Genomic DNA, 16082 nt, shown 5'->3' on the forward strand with positions numbered 1-16082 from the left:
CTCCTCAATGTCCAGACGCTCCGCCCTGTAAAAAAGACAGGGGAGTTGTTGGCATTTCATTTATTCATCATTACGGAAAACCTCAACACTTTTAACCTCATTAATTATCTCCATGTAGATCCTGGTATGGTGGCTGGAGATAATAAATCTGATGTAAAAAAGTTGTAAAGTGTCCCTTTAACACAGTAGACTGCTCCAGACGGAGGACAACAGTAGACTGCTCCAGCCTGAGACAATAGTAGACTGCTCCAGACGGGGACACAGTAGACTGCTCCAGGACGGGACAACAGTAGACTGCTCCAGACCGGGGACAACAGTAAACCTGCTCCAGCGGAGACAACAGTAGACTGCTCCAGACGGAGACAACATAGACTGTCCAGACGGGGACAACAGTAGACTGCTCCAGACGGGACAACAGTAGACTGCTCCAGACGGCGGACAACAGTAGACTGCTCCAGACGGGGACACAGTAGACTGCTCCAGACAGCGGACAACAGTAGACTGCTCCAGCCTGGGACAACAGTAGACCGCTCCAGAGGGACAAACAGTAGACCGCTCCAGGCGGGACAACAGTAAACTGCTCAGGCGGAGACAACAGTAGACTGCTCCAGACGGGACAACAGTAGACTTGCTCCAGGCGGAGACAACAGTAGACTGCTCCAGACGGGGACAACAGTAGACTGCTCCAGACAGGGACAAAAACAGTAGACTGCTCCAGACGGGGACAACAGTAGACTGCTCCAGACGGGGACAACAGTAGACTGCTCCGCGACAGGGACAACAGTAGACCGCTCCAGACGGGGACAAACAGTAGACTGCTCCAGACGGGGACAACAGTAGACCGCTCCAGACCGGACAACAGTAGACTGCTCCAGCCTGAACAACAGTAGACTGCTCCAGACGGGACAACAGTAACCTCCAGAAGGGGACAACAGTAGACTGCTCCAGACCTAGACAACAGTAGACCGCTCCAGACGGGACAACAGTAAGGCCAACGGACACGTACCCCAGCCTGAGACAACGACCCGCTCAGAAGGGACCATGACTCGCTCCAGCGGGGACCAACAGTAGACCGCTCCACGGGCACTGACGCTCCACGAAAAACAGTAACGCTCCAGCGAACAACGTAAGCAGGGACAACCAGGCTCCACGAGCACACAGACTGCTCCAAAACGGGCACACGTCGACAGCTACCAGACGGGACACATACCGCTCACAGTGACGACACAGTGTCTCTCAGCTAGAACAGATCTCGCGGGAGCAACAGAGACTGCTCGAGACAAATGTGACCGTCCGATAGGCCTAGACCGCCGCCTGCAGTAAAACCTCCGTTACGGGTTACTACTCGATAGATAAGCACATGAGCGAGATCAGCGTAGCCGCTCCAGCAGCAGGGCGCATGACCAACGCGCAAGTACGAGCATACTGCTACCAGAAGCGGTCGGTCGTAGTCAGCTAATCAGTAGATCTGCTCCAGACCTGAGGGACCAACAGTAGACTGCTCCAGCCGGGACAACAGGCTAGACTGCTCCAGTATCAGCGACACAGTGACGCTACAGACCGGACCGTCAAAAGCTGACATCGGTGCGGACATCAATCGTAGAATCTGCTCCAGACGGGACAACGACTGCTGCAGTAACGACAAGAAGACGCTCCAGTACTCGGGAAGTAGTCCTATGCCCAGACGGGGATCCTCACACCGACCGCCAGGCCAGACAACACTCTTACGTATCCTCCGCCTCGAAGGACAACAGTAGACTGCTCCAAGCCGGGACAACACGATCCAGCGGGACAGACCTAGCTGATCCACAAGGGGACAACAGTAGACGCTGCATCGCAGCCCTGAGACCACAGCTAGGACTGCTCCAAGACGGGGACAACAGTAAGACCGCTCCCTAGACGAAGAGACGCTCACTGGCAACCAGTGACGCTACACCGTATCTGAACAAACCACTCGCACGCTGCACAACGCAACAGTAGACCGCCTCCAGACGGGACAACAGTAGACTGCTCCAGACCGGGGACAACAGTAGACCGCTCCAGCTGGACAACAGTAGACGTCCTCCAGCGCGACACTGACTAACATACCGCCTTAACACTGACTCAGAGCTCGCCAGAGACAACATACGCTCCAGACGAGCAACCAGTAGACTGCTCCAGGCCGACGACAACAGCTAGACCGCTCCAGACGGGGACAACAGTAGAACCGCTCCAGCCTGAGACAACAGTAGACCGCTCCAGACGGGGAACAACAGTAGACCGCTCCACTGAGACAACAGTAGACCGCTCCAGACAGGGACAACAGAGACTGCTCCAGCCGGGAAACAGTAGAGCCGCTCCAGACGGGACAACAGTAGACCGCTCCAGGCGAGACAACAGTAAGACTGCTCCAGGCGGGACAACAGTAGACTGCTCCAGACGGAGACAGACATAACTGCTCCTAGACGCCAACAAGGAGTCAGAGCGGCAGACACACAGACTGCTCCAACGGGGACAGATACTCCAGACGGGACACAGTAACTGCTCCAGACCGGACAACAGTAGACTGCTCAGCGGGACAACAGTAGACGCTCCAGACGGGACAACGAGACGCTCAGAGGACAACAAGTAGACCGCTCCAGCACAGAGACACAGGTAGACGCCCAGACGGGGACACAGTAGACGCTCAGACCGGGACAACAGTAGACTGCTCCAGACCAGGGAACGAGCGCTCCACGGAACAGTAGACTGCTCCAGACGGGGACAAACAGTAGACGCTCCAGACGGGGACAACAGTAGACCGCTCCAGACGGGACAAACAGTAGACTGCTCCAGACGGGGACAACAGTAGACTGCTCCAGACGGGACAACATAGACTGTCCAGACGGACAAAACAGTACGATAATCTCTCAGACGACGAGCGCGGCGAGCGACTAGTGACTGCTTCCAGACAAGCTAAACCCAGAGTGACATGGCACTGGCTCAACGCACCATAGGACTAGCTCCAGACGGGGACAACAGATCTCAGCGCGCTATCTCACGCGGGGACAACAGTAGACTGCTCCAGACGGGACAACAGTAGACTGCTCCAGACAGGGACAACAGTTAGACGCTCAGACGGGACAACAGTAGATGCTCCAGACACGGGGACAACAGTAGACTGCTCCAGACGGGGACAACAGTAGACTGCTCCAGACGGGGACAACAGTAGACCGCTCCAGACGGGGACAACAGTAGACTGCTCCAGACAGGGACAACAGTACATGCAGGAAAACAATAATGCCTGAAGGCTTTCCACCCCATTGTGGTTTTCTCTGGCAACAAGATCGAGTCAACAATGGCTGTCTCAAATGATACCCTACATAGGGCACTACTTCTGACCACTAGCTCATTTCAGCAGAACATTCAACAGACTTCCTCATGGAATCGAAGAGTAAATTGATGAGTGTGTGAAGAAGGAACCTGCTGATGTAATAAAATAAACTTCTGATGTCATAAAATCTGTTGGAATTAAGGAGATAATTCAGTCAACCATTACTAAGTGAAATATCAGATCAATACGCTTCAGGGATTTATCAACACTACTGATCCTTCAGTATTGGTCTGTTATTGTCAGTTTGCAGCATGTATTATGTTCCTCTGCTCATTGACAGATGACATTGTCCTTTTCAGACTGAGAAAAGCAAAGCAGGCATCTCATCTGAACTAGCAAGGTGCTGACTGGTGTGACTTTAAAGCAGAGCTATTCAAACTTCTTCAACATGGACCCCATTTTTTTTCCACCAGATGTTCTGGTGACCCCCACCTCACCCAAAAATCTGAGGACAACGTTCAAATCGGTAAATGATTTTCACATCAACAAATAATGTTAAATTCATTAAATTAAGAGAACCAATTTATACATTTACAATTTTTCTAATTATCTTGCACAAAAACATTTGTAAATTGTCCCATAAAAGAATCTGTACTGTAAATGTTTGGCCTTCAGTCCAGCCTCTCTCAGCCTATTGCGGACAGTCTGAGCACTAGAGGGATTGTGCGTTCCTGGTGTAACTCGGGCAGGTGTTGTTGCCTTCCTGTACTTGTACCGCAGGTGTGATGTTCGGATGTACCGATCCTGTGTGGGTGTTGTTACACGTGGTCTGCCACTGCAAGGACAATCAGCTGTCCGTCCTGTCTCCCTGTAGTGCTGTCTTAGGCGTCTCACAGTATTGCAATTTATTGCCCTGGCCACATCTGCGATCCTCATGCCTCCTTGCAGCATGCCTAAGGCACGTTCACGCAGATGAGCAGGGACCCTGGGCCTCTTTATTTAGGTGTTTTTCAGAGTCAGTAGAAAGGCCTCTTTAGTGTCCTAAGTTTTCATAATGTGACCTTAATTGCCTACCGTCTGTAAGCTGTTAGTGTCTTAACGACCGTTCCACAGGTGCATGTTCATTAATCATTTTTTTTCTGAGTTTACGTTAAATGACTCATTTCGGTACCCAATATGCTGGGAATGACGATGATGTCATATCCTTTTCCTGTCAGTGCCCTCATACCGAAATATAACATCTCCACTTATCACTGATCAACATCCCCTCTCCACTCAGACAGACACAGGAAGTTTGGTGGTGAGCATTTTGATGTAGAAATGCTTGGCATGCTGTCAGAGTTAACCAATGAGGCATATATGCATTACAGCTCTTCAGTTGGCTGAACTAAGACTCAGCCTGGTTACCCCCCGCCCCCCCACCCCCCCTCCTTTGAATGTAGATGCCCTATTTCACTGTGTGCTATAACTCCTCTTCCTCCAGTTCTCTGCAGCGCTGCTTTGAGTTGGTAGTCCTACATCCATATTGAGACGTACAGAGTCTTCAGAAAGTATTCACACCTCTTGACTTCTGTTGTTGTTGTGTTACAGCCTGAATTTCAAAAAACATCATTCCACTTTGACATTATTGGGTTTTGTGTGTAGACCAGTGACACAAAATCTACATGGAATCCATTTTAAATTCAGGCTGTAACACAACAACATGTGGAATAAGTCAAACGGTTGTGAATACTCTCTGAAGGCTCTGTAATATATTGTGATATAGTGTGTAAGATGGTATACCTCCTTCTCCTCTAGCTCTCTGCGGAGCTGCTCAGCCCTCCTGCGTCTCTCCTCTAACTCATTGTTAGACTCCTGCAGTAGTTTCTCCTGCTCCTCAGCCTTGGCCAGGAGGTCCACTCCTCCTACGATCACCTTCTTCTCCAGGGCTGACAGCTTCTCCAGCAGCAGGTGATGCTCCTGTCTGGGGGAAAGAGGTTAGAGGTCAGGGCTCAGTAGATCTGAAAATACCTTCAGTAGGCTAGGTGGAGTTTCTGGCATATTGCTTATACCCTTCTAGGATGTCTCAAATCTACAAGAGGGCATCCAAACGTATCTAGGGGTAGGGGGGCAAGCGTTGGATAATATTTTAAAGCAGTAGATAATTCTTCAACTGTGATTTCTGGAAAACTTGGGAATTTAGGGAATGTTTATAACCCCAGACTCACTGCGCTTTGAGCAGATCCTTCTCTCTCTTCTCCAGTTCTGCCCTGGCCTTGTTCCTCTCCTCCTCCTCCATGTCCAGCTTGGCTTCTAGCTCCTTCCTCTCCTCCTCGATTTTCGCCTGCATCTCCACCATCTTGTCAGGAGAAACCTTCTTCTTCTTCCCTTTAATAATAATAATAATAATAATAATAATAGTGATGATCATTTATTTGACTTATAGAGCCGGATCCCTGAAGTCCACAGCCATCATGGACGTTTCTTAATGACATGTTATTCTTCAGATCCTTCCTACCACCTCAARCCACCCACTAAGGGGAGGGGGAAGTTTCCCCCTGGTACAGAATGTAGACGTAGGTTCAGCTTCCCCTCGCCCAATCTCTAACCTTCACCATTAGAACATGCACAACTGATCTAAGATCTGCCTCTAGGGGAACATCACCCTACACCCAACCCAGATCTATTTGTGTCGTCTTGCCAACGCCTATGGTCATTGTCACACCGTGCACAAACAGATCTGAGACCAGGCTAAGACAGCACATCATATTACTATGGTCAATTAGTCATATATTCGATGTAACACACTTATAGTCTCTCTCTCCAAGGTGTTAGATAGTAGCTACAGTCTTCTACAGAGCAGTAAAAACTGCATCGGCTGTATGATTCAGCTCCTTGATGAAGAGACAGCAGTCTGTACTTTCTGCAGATACTATTCATTAGATTATGAGCAGGAAGTTAAAAGGTGCTTTTAAAGATATCTGTGTGTGTCTCAAAAGGGACCCTAATTCCCTAAATAGTGCACTATGCCCTATGGGCCCTGGTAAAAAGTAGCGCACTACATAGGGAATAGGGTGCCATTTGAGAACAGCTTCTAGACAGAGTGCAGGCCTCAGGCCTATTCACAAGGCACTCTCTCTCAGAGATATAGACATGAAGACAGTAAGTGATGGAGAAGACCATGACAAAGTGGCAGTACAATAATAGAGAGAGAGAACCTTCAATCATACTGACTGACTGAACCATAGATTTCATTCTGTTGACGTTTTTTGTTAGCGTTAAAGCTAGTTAGTCAAGTCAATTAAATTCTATCAGTTCGATAATTCAATTAAATTCTATCAGTTTGCTGAAATATATTGCAAATATAACCTGGTCCCAGATCTGTCTGACAACCAGAGTAAAGAAGTTGCCTGTGCACATACAGATCTAGAACCAGACTAGAGACATTGGATGTGTCCTAAACGGCACCCTATTACCTATTTTGTGTCCTACTTTTGGCCAGAGTCCTCTATGTAGGGAATAGGGTGCAGTTTGGAACAGTCTTCTAGACTCCTCAGAGAGGAGGCACAGACAGACAGACAGACAGACAGACCAAGAGACAAAATAGGAGACAGAGAAACAAAGACACAGACAGACAGACAGACAGACCAAGAGAGAAATAGGAGACAGAGAAACAAACACACAGACAGACAGACAGACAGACAGACAGACAGACAGACCAAGAGAGAAATAGGAGACAGAGAACAGACAGATAAAAAGAGAGTACGAGAAACAGTTGAAGTCGGATGTTTACATACACTTAGGATGGAGTCATTATAACTCGTTTTTCAACCACTCCACAAATTTCTTGTTAACAAACTAAAGTTTTGGCAAGTCGGTTAGGACATGTACTTTGTGCATGACGCAAGTCATTTTTCCAACAATTGTTTGTTTACAGACTTATAATTCACTGTTTCACAATTCCAGTGGGTCAGAAGTTTACATACAGTAAGATGACTGTGCCTTGAAACAGCTTGGAAAATTCCAGAAAATGATGTCATGGCTTTAGAAGCTTCTGATAGGCTAATTGACGTAATTTGAGTCAATTGGAGGTGTACCTGTGGATGTATTTCAAGGCCTACCTTCAAACTCAGTGTCTCTTTGCTTGACATCATGGGAAAATCAAAAGAAATCAGCCAAGACCTCAGAAAAATAATTGTAGACCTCCACAAGTCTGGTTCATCCTTGGGAGCAATTTCCAAACGCCTGAAGGTACCACGTTCATCTGTACGAACAATAGTGGGCAAGTATAAACACCATGGGACCACGCAGCCGTCATACCGCTCAGGAATGAGACGCGTTCTGTCTCCTAGAGATTAACGTACTTCGGTGCGAAAAGTGCAAATCAATCCCAGAACAACAGCAAAGGACCTTGTGAGGATGCTGGAGGAAACAGCTACAYAAGTATCTTTATCCACTTGTAAAAACAAGTCCTATAATCGACATAACCTGAATGGCCGCTCAGCAAGGAAGAAGCCACTGCTCCAAAACCGCCATAAAACAGCCAGACTACGGTTTGCAACTGCACATGGGGACTTAAAAAAAAAAAACTTTTTGGAGAAATGTCCTCTGGTCTGATGAAACAAAAATAGAACTGTTTGGCCATAATGACCATCGTTATGTTTGGAGGAAAAAGGGGGAGGCTTGCAAGCCGAAGAACACCATCCCAACCGTGAAGCACGGGGGTGGCAGCATCATGTTGTGGGGGTGCTTTGCTGTAGGAGGGACTGGTACACTTCACAAAATAGATGGCATCATGAGGATATATTGAAGCAACATCTGAAGACATCAGTCAGGAAGTTAAAACTTGGATGGGTCTTCCAAATGGAGAATGACCCCAAGCACACTTCCAAAGTTCTGGCAAAATGGCTTAAGGACAACAAAGCCAAGGTATTGGAGTGGCTATCACAAAGCCCTGACCTCAATCCTATAGAACATTTGTGTACAGAAATGAAAAAGCATGTGCGAGCAAGGAGGCCTACAAACCTGACTCACTTACACCAGCTCTGTCAGGAGGAATGGGCCAAACTTCATCCAACTTATTGTGGGAAGCTTGTGGAAGGCTACCCGAAACGTTTGACCCAAGTTTAAATTGTTTAAGGTAATGCTACCAAATACTAATTGAGTGTATGTAAACTTCTGAACCACTGGGAATGTGATGAAAGAAATAAAAGCTGAAATAAATCATTCTCTCGACTATTATTCTAACATTTCACATTCTTAAAATAAAGTGGTGATCCTAACTGACCTAAGACAGGGAATTTTTACTAGGATTAAATGTCAGGAATTGTGAAAAACTGAGTTTAAATGTATTTGGCTAAGGTGTATGTAAACTTCTGACTTCAACTGTTTATATAAGACTGGTAGGGCAGGCAGGGCAGGCAGGCAGGCAGGTAGGGGAGGTTAACATTAGGAGGGTCCTGAGATAACTCCGGTCAATACTTTGAGGAGTTAGCCACAGCACCTACAGATCAGGGCCAGTTTGTAGGTCTGGGTCTATCAGGCTCCTCGGAGTTGGGAGTGCTGATCTAGGATCAGGCCCCCTTGTCCATAAAATCATTATGATATAGGCCTAAAAGGCTAAACAGATCCTAGATCGGCACTCTCAACTCTGAGATGCTATGTGAATACGGTCCCTGGACCATATTAACTAGCAGTTGGTGGTAGGGTTGGTAGTGCAGACAGCAAGCTGCTCCCACTCACTAGTCTGAGCCTTGGYTTTCTCCTCAGTGGTCTGTGCCTCTATAGAGGAGTCTGAGCTACTGATGCTGCTGCCACTGCCTGCAACACAGAGTAGACTAGACACTCAACAGGGACATGTCAAACACAGAGAGAGATGGAGTGGACCGAGAGAGGGGGTGATGGAGGGATGGGGAGAGGGAGGGAGAGAGAGAGAAGATAAGGAGAGAGAAAGAGAGGCTCCAAGGACACGCCGACCACAGAGAGAGCGAGAGATGGAAGGATGGGGAGAGGGAGAGAGAGAGAGAGAAGATAAGGAGAGAGAAAGAGAGGCTCCAAAGACACGCCGACCACAGAGAGAGCGAGAGATGGAGGGGAGGGGGGAGGGGGAGAGAGAGAGAGAAGATAAGGAGAGAGAAAGAGAGGCTCCAAAGACACGCCGACCACAGAGAGAGCGAGAGATGGAGGAGAGTGAGATGGGGGCAAATGGGGTCATGGAGAAAGCACAACAGATCTGGAGAGCAACCAGCCTACAAGCCAATCCTATACAGCTACATTAAGCAGTGCATGGACAGCGGACGCACGCACGCACACACTAGGGCTGGGCGATATATCAAATTAATTTAAATGTATGTTTTAGTGCGATGTTCCAAATGCCTGTATTGCAAGAATCTAGGTAAAATGTTTGATAAAATCCACATTTATTTAACCCGTCTCCTCCCCTTCATCTACTCTGATTGAAGTGGATTTAACAAGTGACATCAATAAGGGATCATAGCTTTCACCTGGTCAGTCTGTCATGGAAAGAACAGGTGTCCTCAGAGTGTTTCCTGAGCCCAGAGTGCCCAGAGAGCCCAGAGTGTTTCCTGATCAGGTCACATGACACTAGTTGTACTATGACAGCAGTGTATTAAAGACTATCAGGAGGTCCCAATAAATATAGTCATACTTTGAGAATGATGTGTGAATGATCATTCTGACGTGAACAGTACCTTCAGAAAGTATTCAAACCCCTTAACTTTCACATTTTGTTGTGTTACAGCCTGAATTTGTAAGTGGTCTAAATTGAGATCATTTTTTTTGTCACTGACGAACATACAATGGCCCATAATGTCAAAGTGGAATTATGTTTTTCTAAATGTTTACTGAAATGTCTTGAGTCCATAAGTATTCATCCTCTTTGGTATGACAAGCCTAAATAAGTTCAGTAGTAAATATTTGCTTAACAAGTCACATAATAAGTTACATGGACTCACTCTGGTTGTAATAATATCGTTTAACATGTTTTAACATGTTTTAATGACGACCTCATCTCTGTACCCCACACATACAATTATCTGGAAGGTCCCTCAGTCCAGCAGTGAATTTCAAACACAGATTCAACCACAAAGACCAGGGAGGTTTTCCAATGCCTCGCAAAGAAAGAAGGGCACCTTTTGGTAGATGGGTATACATAAAGAAGCAGACATTGAATATCCCTTTGAACATGGTGAAGTTATTAATTACACTGTGGATGGTGTATCAATACTCCCCGGCACTACAAAGATACAGGCGTCCTTCCTAACTCAGTTGCTGGAGAGGAAGGAAACCGCTCAGGGATTTCACCATGAGGCCAATGGTGACTTTAAAACAGTTAGAGTTTAATGGTTGTGATAGGAGAAAACTGAGCATTGATCAACAACATTGTAGATACTCCACAATACTAACCTATTTGACAGAGTGAAAAGGTAGCATGTACAGAATAAAATATTCCAAAACATGCATCCTGTTTGCAACAAGACAGTAAAATAATACTACAAAACATTTGGTAAAGCAATTCACTTTTTGTCCTAAATACAAAGTGTTTTGTTTGAGGCAAATCCAATACAACACATTACTGAGTACCACTCTCCATATTTTCAGGCATAGTGGTGGCTGCATCATGTTATGGGTATGCTTGTTATCATTAAGGACTGGGGAGTTTTTCAGGATAATAAATAAACGGAATGGAGTTTAGCACGGGCAAAATCCTGGAGYAAAACCTGGTTGTCTGCTTTCCACCAGACACTGGGAGATGAATTCACCTTTCAGCAGGACAATAACCTAAAACACAAGGCCAAAACTACACTGGAGTTGCTTACCAAGAAGACAGTGAATGTTCCTGAGTGACCGAGTTAGTTTTGACTTAAATCTGCTTGAAAATCTATGGCAAGACTTGAAAATGGTTGTCTAGCAATGATCGACTTCAAAATTGACAGGTGTGGAACGCTCTTAGAGGCTTACCCAGAAAGACTCACAGCTGTAATCACTGTCAAAGGTCTAATATGTATTGACTCAGGGGTGTGAATATTTACATAAATGAGATATTTCTGTATTTAATTTTCTATAAATTTGCAAGAATTTCTAAAAACATGTTTTCACTGTCATTATGGGGTAGTATGTGTAGATGGCTGAGAAAAACATCAATTTAATCCATTTTGAATTTAGTCTGTAAAACAAAATGTGGAATAAGTCCAGGGGTATGAATACTTTCTGAAGCCACCGTAGATGTGTACAGTTTCACATTTTCTTATCTTTTCCACCTTTTGCCTAACCTAAAAAGGGCAAGGTGACTGCGCCTTGGGGAACTTCCTAGCTCAGACTACCGAAACCAGTTTAGTGTTTATTAAGCCAGAGTACACACAGAGGCCATGGCTCTCTCTCTACATGGCTTCTGGGTACTTTCAGAGCGATTACCTTCACATGGAGGATGCTGACTCATTTTAGTCATCAGGAAATAAGCCCACACTAATAATCATGTCTAACATCTGACTGACAACTCTTTCACATGCGGGCGGACAAACCTTTGATGATAGCGTCAACAATAAAAGGCTAAGATGATTGTGTTTGCAAGAATTCATGCATCAGTTTTTCCCCCGTTGTATTAGAGTGCATCTTCCTAATGCAGGGCTGGGAGCAGAGTTGCCATAAACAAACCCAACTCTTCTCTGAAACATATTTTCTTTATGTATTAAGTTTTAAAAAGCAGGGGACATGGGGACTGGGGAGCAGTCCTCTGCTGCATCCCAAATAGCATTCTATTCCCTATATTAGTGGACAACTTTTTACCAAAGCCCAGTACACTTCATAGAAGCCTAGTGCCCTTCACAGAAACCGAGTGACCTTCATAAGGAGCCAAAGCACCATTCACACAGTCCTGTTGGGAGAGAGGAAGAACGGGGCCCCTTACCTCTCCGTTTCCTTCGTCCCTCTCCTCCTTCGTCATCGCCTTCATCCATCTCTTCTGATCCACTGCCCTCCGACCCGGAGATCTCTTCCCCTGGAACAGCAGAACAGAAAACAATTTAGTTACAAACTCTCCTTAAACCCTTAGCGCAGGTTAACTGTCCTTAAACCCTTAGCGCAGGTTAACTGTCCTTAAACCCTTAGCGCAGGTTAACTCTCCTTAAACCCTTAGCGCAGGTTAACTCTCCTTAAACCCTTAGCGCAGGTTAAACTCTCCTTAACCCTAGCGCAGGTTAACTCTCCTTAAACCCTTAGCGCAGTTTAACTCCTTAAACCCTTAGCGCAGTGTTAACTTCCCTTAAAACCCTTAGCGCAGGTTAACTCTCCTTAAACCCTTAGCGCAGGTTAACTCTCCTTAAACCCTTTGCGCAGTTTAACTCTCCTTAAACCCTTAGCGCAGTTTAACTCTCCTTAAACCCTTAGCGCAGTTAACTCTCCTTAAACCCTTAGCGCAGGTTAACTGTCCTTAAAACCCTTACGCAGGTTAACTGTCCTTAAACCCTTAGCGCAGGTTAACTCTCCTTAAACCCTTAGCGCAGGTTAACTCTCCTTAAACCCTTAGCGCAGGTTAACTCTCCCTTAAACCCTTAGCGCAGTTTAACTCTCCTTAACCCTTAGCGCAGGTTAACTGTCCTTAAACCCTTAGCGCAGGTTAACTCTCCTTAAACCCTTTAGCGCAGGTTAACTCTCCTTAAACCCTTAGCGCAGTTTAACTCTCCTTAAACCCTTAGCGCAGTTTAACTCTCCTTAAACCCTTAGCGCAGTTAACTGTCCTTAAACCCTTAGCGCAGGTTTAACTCTCCTAAACCCTTAGCGCAGGTTAACTCTCCTTAAAACCCTTAGCGCAGTTAACTCTCCTTAAACCCTTAGCGCAGGTTAACTCTCCTTAAACCCTTAGCGCAGTTAAACTCTCCTTAAACCCTTAGCGCAGGTTAACTCTCCTTAAACCCTTAGCGCAGTTTAACTCTCCTTAAACCCTTAGCGCAGGTTTACTGTCCTTAAACCCTTAGCGCAGGTTTACTAGAAATAGATTAAGACTAGTCTTGGACTAAAACGATTCTCCATGAAGCATACTTTTCAGTCTAAGATTAGGAAACGGGAAATCAGCCCTTAAAAAGTCTTTGGATCCTAACTTGAACACAGAAGTGTGTTTGTCATATTACAACTCCTGTCCCAAATGAAGACGGCATCAACGGAGAGGACCACTAACTGACCTTCTTGGAGTTTCTTCTTAAGGTCTTCGATCTCCTTCTGGAACTGCCGTAGCAGGGCATCCTTGGGGTCTTCATTGATCCGGGCTTTGTTCTTGATGTTCTTGGCCCGGTTGGCGTAACGCAGCGTGCTGATGGTCTCGTCGTAGTTATAGTCCGCTGGGCCGATGTTCGCACACTGACCGTTGAAAAAGTTGATGAGAATACGATATATATTATGAGAGATTAAAATCAGACCTTTTATGAAAGAACAGCAAGGAACGAGAGCTTGGTAGACTTAATCATGATAAATGAAATATTTGTATACATGTATTTATTAATCGTTTTCAAAATTGGATGCCAGTTGGCATTTGTGTCACTTAATCTGATCTACCCCCAAGTAATAAGACGGATAAATAACTAACAAAATACACAAAACGCAACAATTTCAACAAGTTAAAGTTCATAAGAAAATCTGTCAATTTAAATAAATAAATGAGGCCTTAATCTATGGATTTCACATGACTGGGCAGGGGCTCAGCCTTGGGTGAGCCTGGGAGGGCATAGGGCGAACCACTTGGTAGCCAGGCCCATCCACTGGGGAGCCAGGCCAATCAGAATGAGTTTTTCCCTCATAAAAGGGCTTTATTACAGACAGAAATACAGTTTCATCAGCTGTCCGGGTAGCTGGTCTCAGACGATCCCGCAGGTGAAGAAGCCAGATGGCGTGGTTACACATGGTCTGCTGTTGTCAGGCCGGTTGGACGTACTGCCAAAATGTTCTAAAACTACATTGGAGGTGACTTATGGTAGATAAATTAACATTAAATTCTCTGGCAACAGCTCTGGTGGACATTCCTGCAGTCAACATGCCAATTGCACGCTCCCTCAAAACTTGAAAAATCTGTGGCGTTGTGTGACAAAATTGCACATTTTAAATTGGCCTTTTATTGTCCCCAGCACAAGGTGCACATATGTAATGATCATGCTGTTTAATCAGCTTCTTGATATGCCACACCGGTCAGGTGGATGGATTATCTTGGCAAAGGAGAAATGCTCACTAACAGGGATGTAAACAAATGTGTACACAAATTCTGAGAGAAATAAGCTTTTTGTGCATATGGAACATTTCTGGTATCTTTTATTTCAGCTCATGAAACTCATGAAGCTCATGAAACCAACACTTTACATGTTGCGTTTATATGTTTGTATCCCTGCATATGTAAATATAGTATTGGAACTGACCCTGTATATAACATGCTTACTTATTCACTGTTTATTCTAGTATTACATTGTTAGTGATTACGGCAAATGTTTGGTTTTGAGTTTACAAGAAAAGGCATTTCACTGTACTTGTGCATGTGACATTAAAACGAATGAGTCATTGCTACCATTGACACTGATTGGTGCCAACACAGAACTAGAATGAGTAGAACGGGCCTCCACAACCAAGTCAATGATGTAGAATGGGAGTACTGGCAGCCATTTTGTGTGTACCCATAGCATTAAAGCAGCAGGAAGTAAAATCAGGAAGTGTTGTTAGTTACCATCATGGTCTTGGAGTTTCCCCCCAGTGAGTCCTGCAGAAGGCGGGTGAGTTTAGAGTTCCTGTAGGGGACGTGGGTGCTCTTTCCGTCCACCAGGGCTGAGATGACGTTACCCAGCGTGGACAGAGATAGGTTGATCTTAGTGGCCTCTTTCAGTCGCTGGCCAGTCGCTCCCGTCTTCCCCTGACGCTCAGAACCCTGGGGGAGGGAGAAAGAGAGAACAGTGTGGGGGGGTTAACTGATGATTATATGTTTTCTGTCTGTTTGCTATGTGTGGGCCACATGCCTTAAAGCCACAGATACATTTCCATTCCACAATAACATGTTGAATCTGATAAAAACACGCTCAACAGGGCTTACTGACTTCACCTAGCGGCCTTTAAACATTGATAATTGGACTCAAATTGTTCATAAAAATCCTATATTGGAATTCAAATTATAATTCCCATTGCAGAGACTAAGAAAACTATAGCCAGAGAAATGTATGAAGGTAATCTATACAGATTTGGTTCTTATATCTCAAAAAACAGATACCAAGTTACCAAAATGTGCTTACTCCTTCAAAGCATCAAGATTCCATCGGTTTGATATCTGTTGAGGTAAATTATATCTTTATTCTATTTCACAGTAAATGTTCATGTGACTTCCTTACCGCCAGATCCACTAAGTGGAGTTTTCCCATGCGTACGTGCTGGTCTCCATCCACACCCTTCTCACTGCACTCGATGGTGATGGTGAAGATGGCATGAGAGCGAGAGCTGTGTTCATTCATGTTGGTGGAGCCAACCGAGCCTGGGTGGGATAAAGAACACTTTCACAAACATCAAATTGCATTTTCTTGGTTACACTTCATGGTAACTTCCATGAGTGTGGTGTAACCTTTATTCAAGCAGGAAAAGACCCTTGAGGTTATAAACCTCTTTTGTGAGGGAGGCCTGGCGAATGGTATACATGCTCATGAATTTGAATGCTTAGAACAACTTATACAAATGTTTAATGTGAATCTTTACGGTTCTTGTGCCCCATTGTCATAATCCTGTCCATGTCATCAGCGTTGTTCACCACATAACCAGACAGGTCCTTGATGTAAAC

The 16082-nt window shown here is 45.5% G+C and overlaps 1 pseudogene; it reads right to left on the bottom strand.

Annotated features, from left to right (window-relative positions):
• Nucleotides 1-16082, bottom strand: part of LOC112076141 (kinesin-like protein KIF3A) — a 29566-nt pseudogene that overhangs the window by 6133 nt on the left and 7351 nt on the right.

The sequence above is a fragment of the Salvelinus sp. IW2-2015 genome, unplaced genomic scaffold, assembly GCF_002910315.2.
Source record: "Salvelinus sp. IW2-2015 unplaced genomic scaffold, ASM291031v2 Un_scaffold3594, whole genome shotgun sequence".
Taxonomy (NCBI): Eukaryota; Metazoa; Chordata; class Actinopteri; order Salmoniformes; family Salmonidae; genus Salvelinus; species Salvelinus sp. IW2-2015.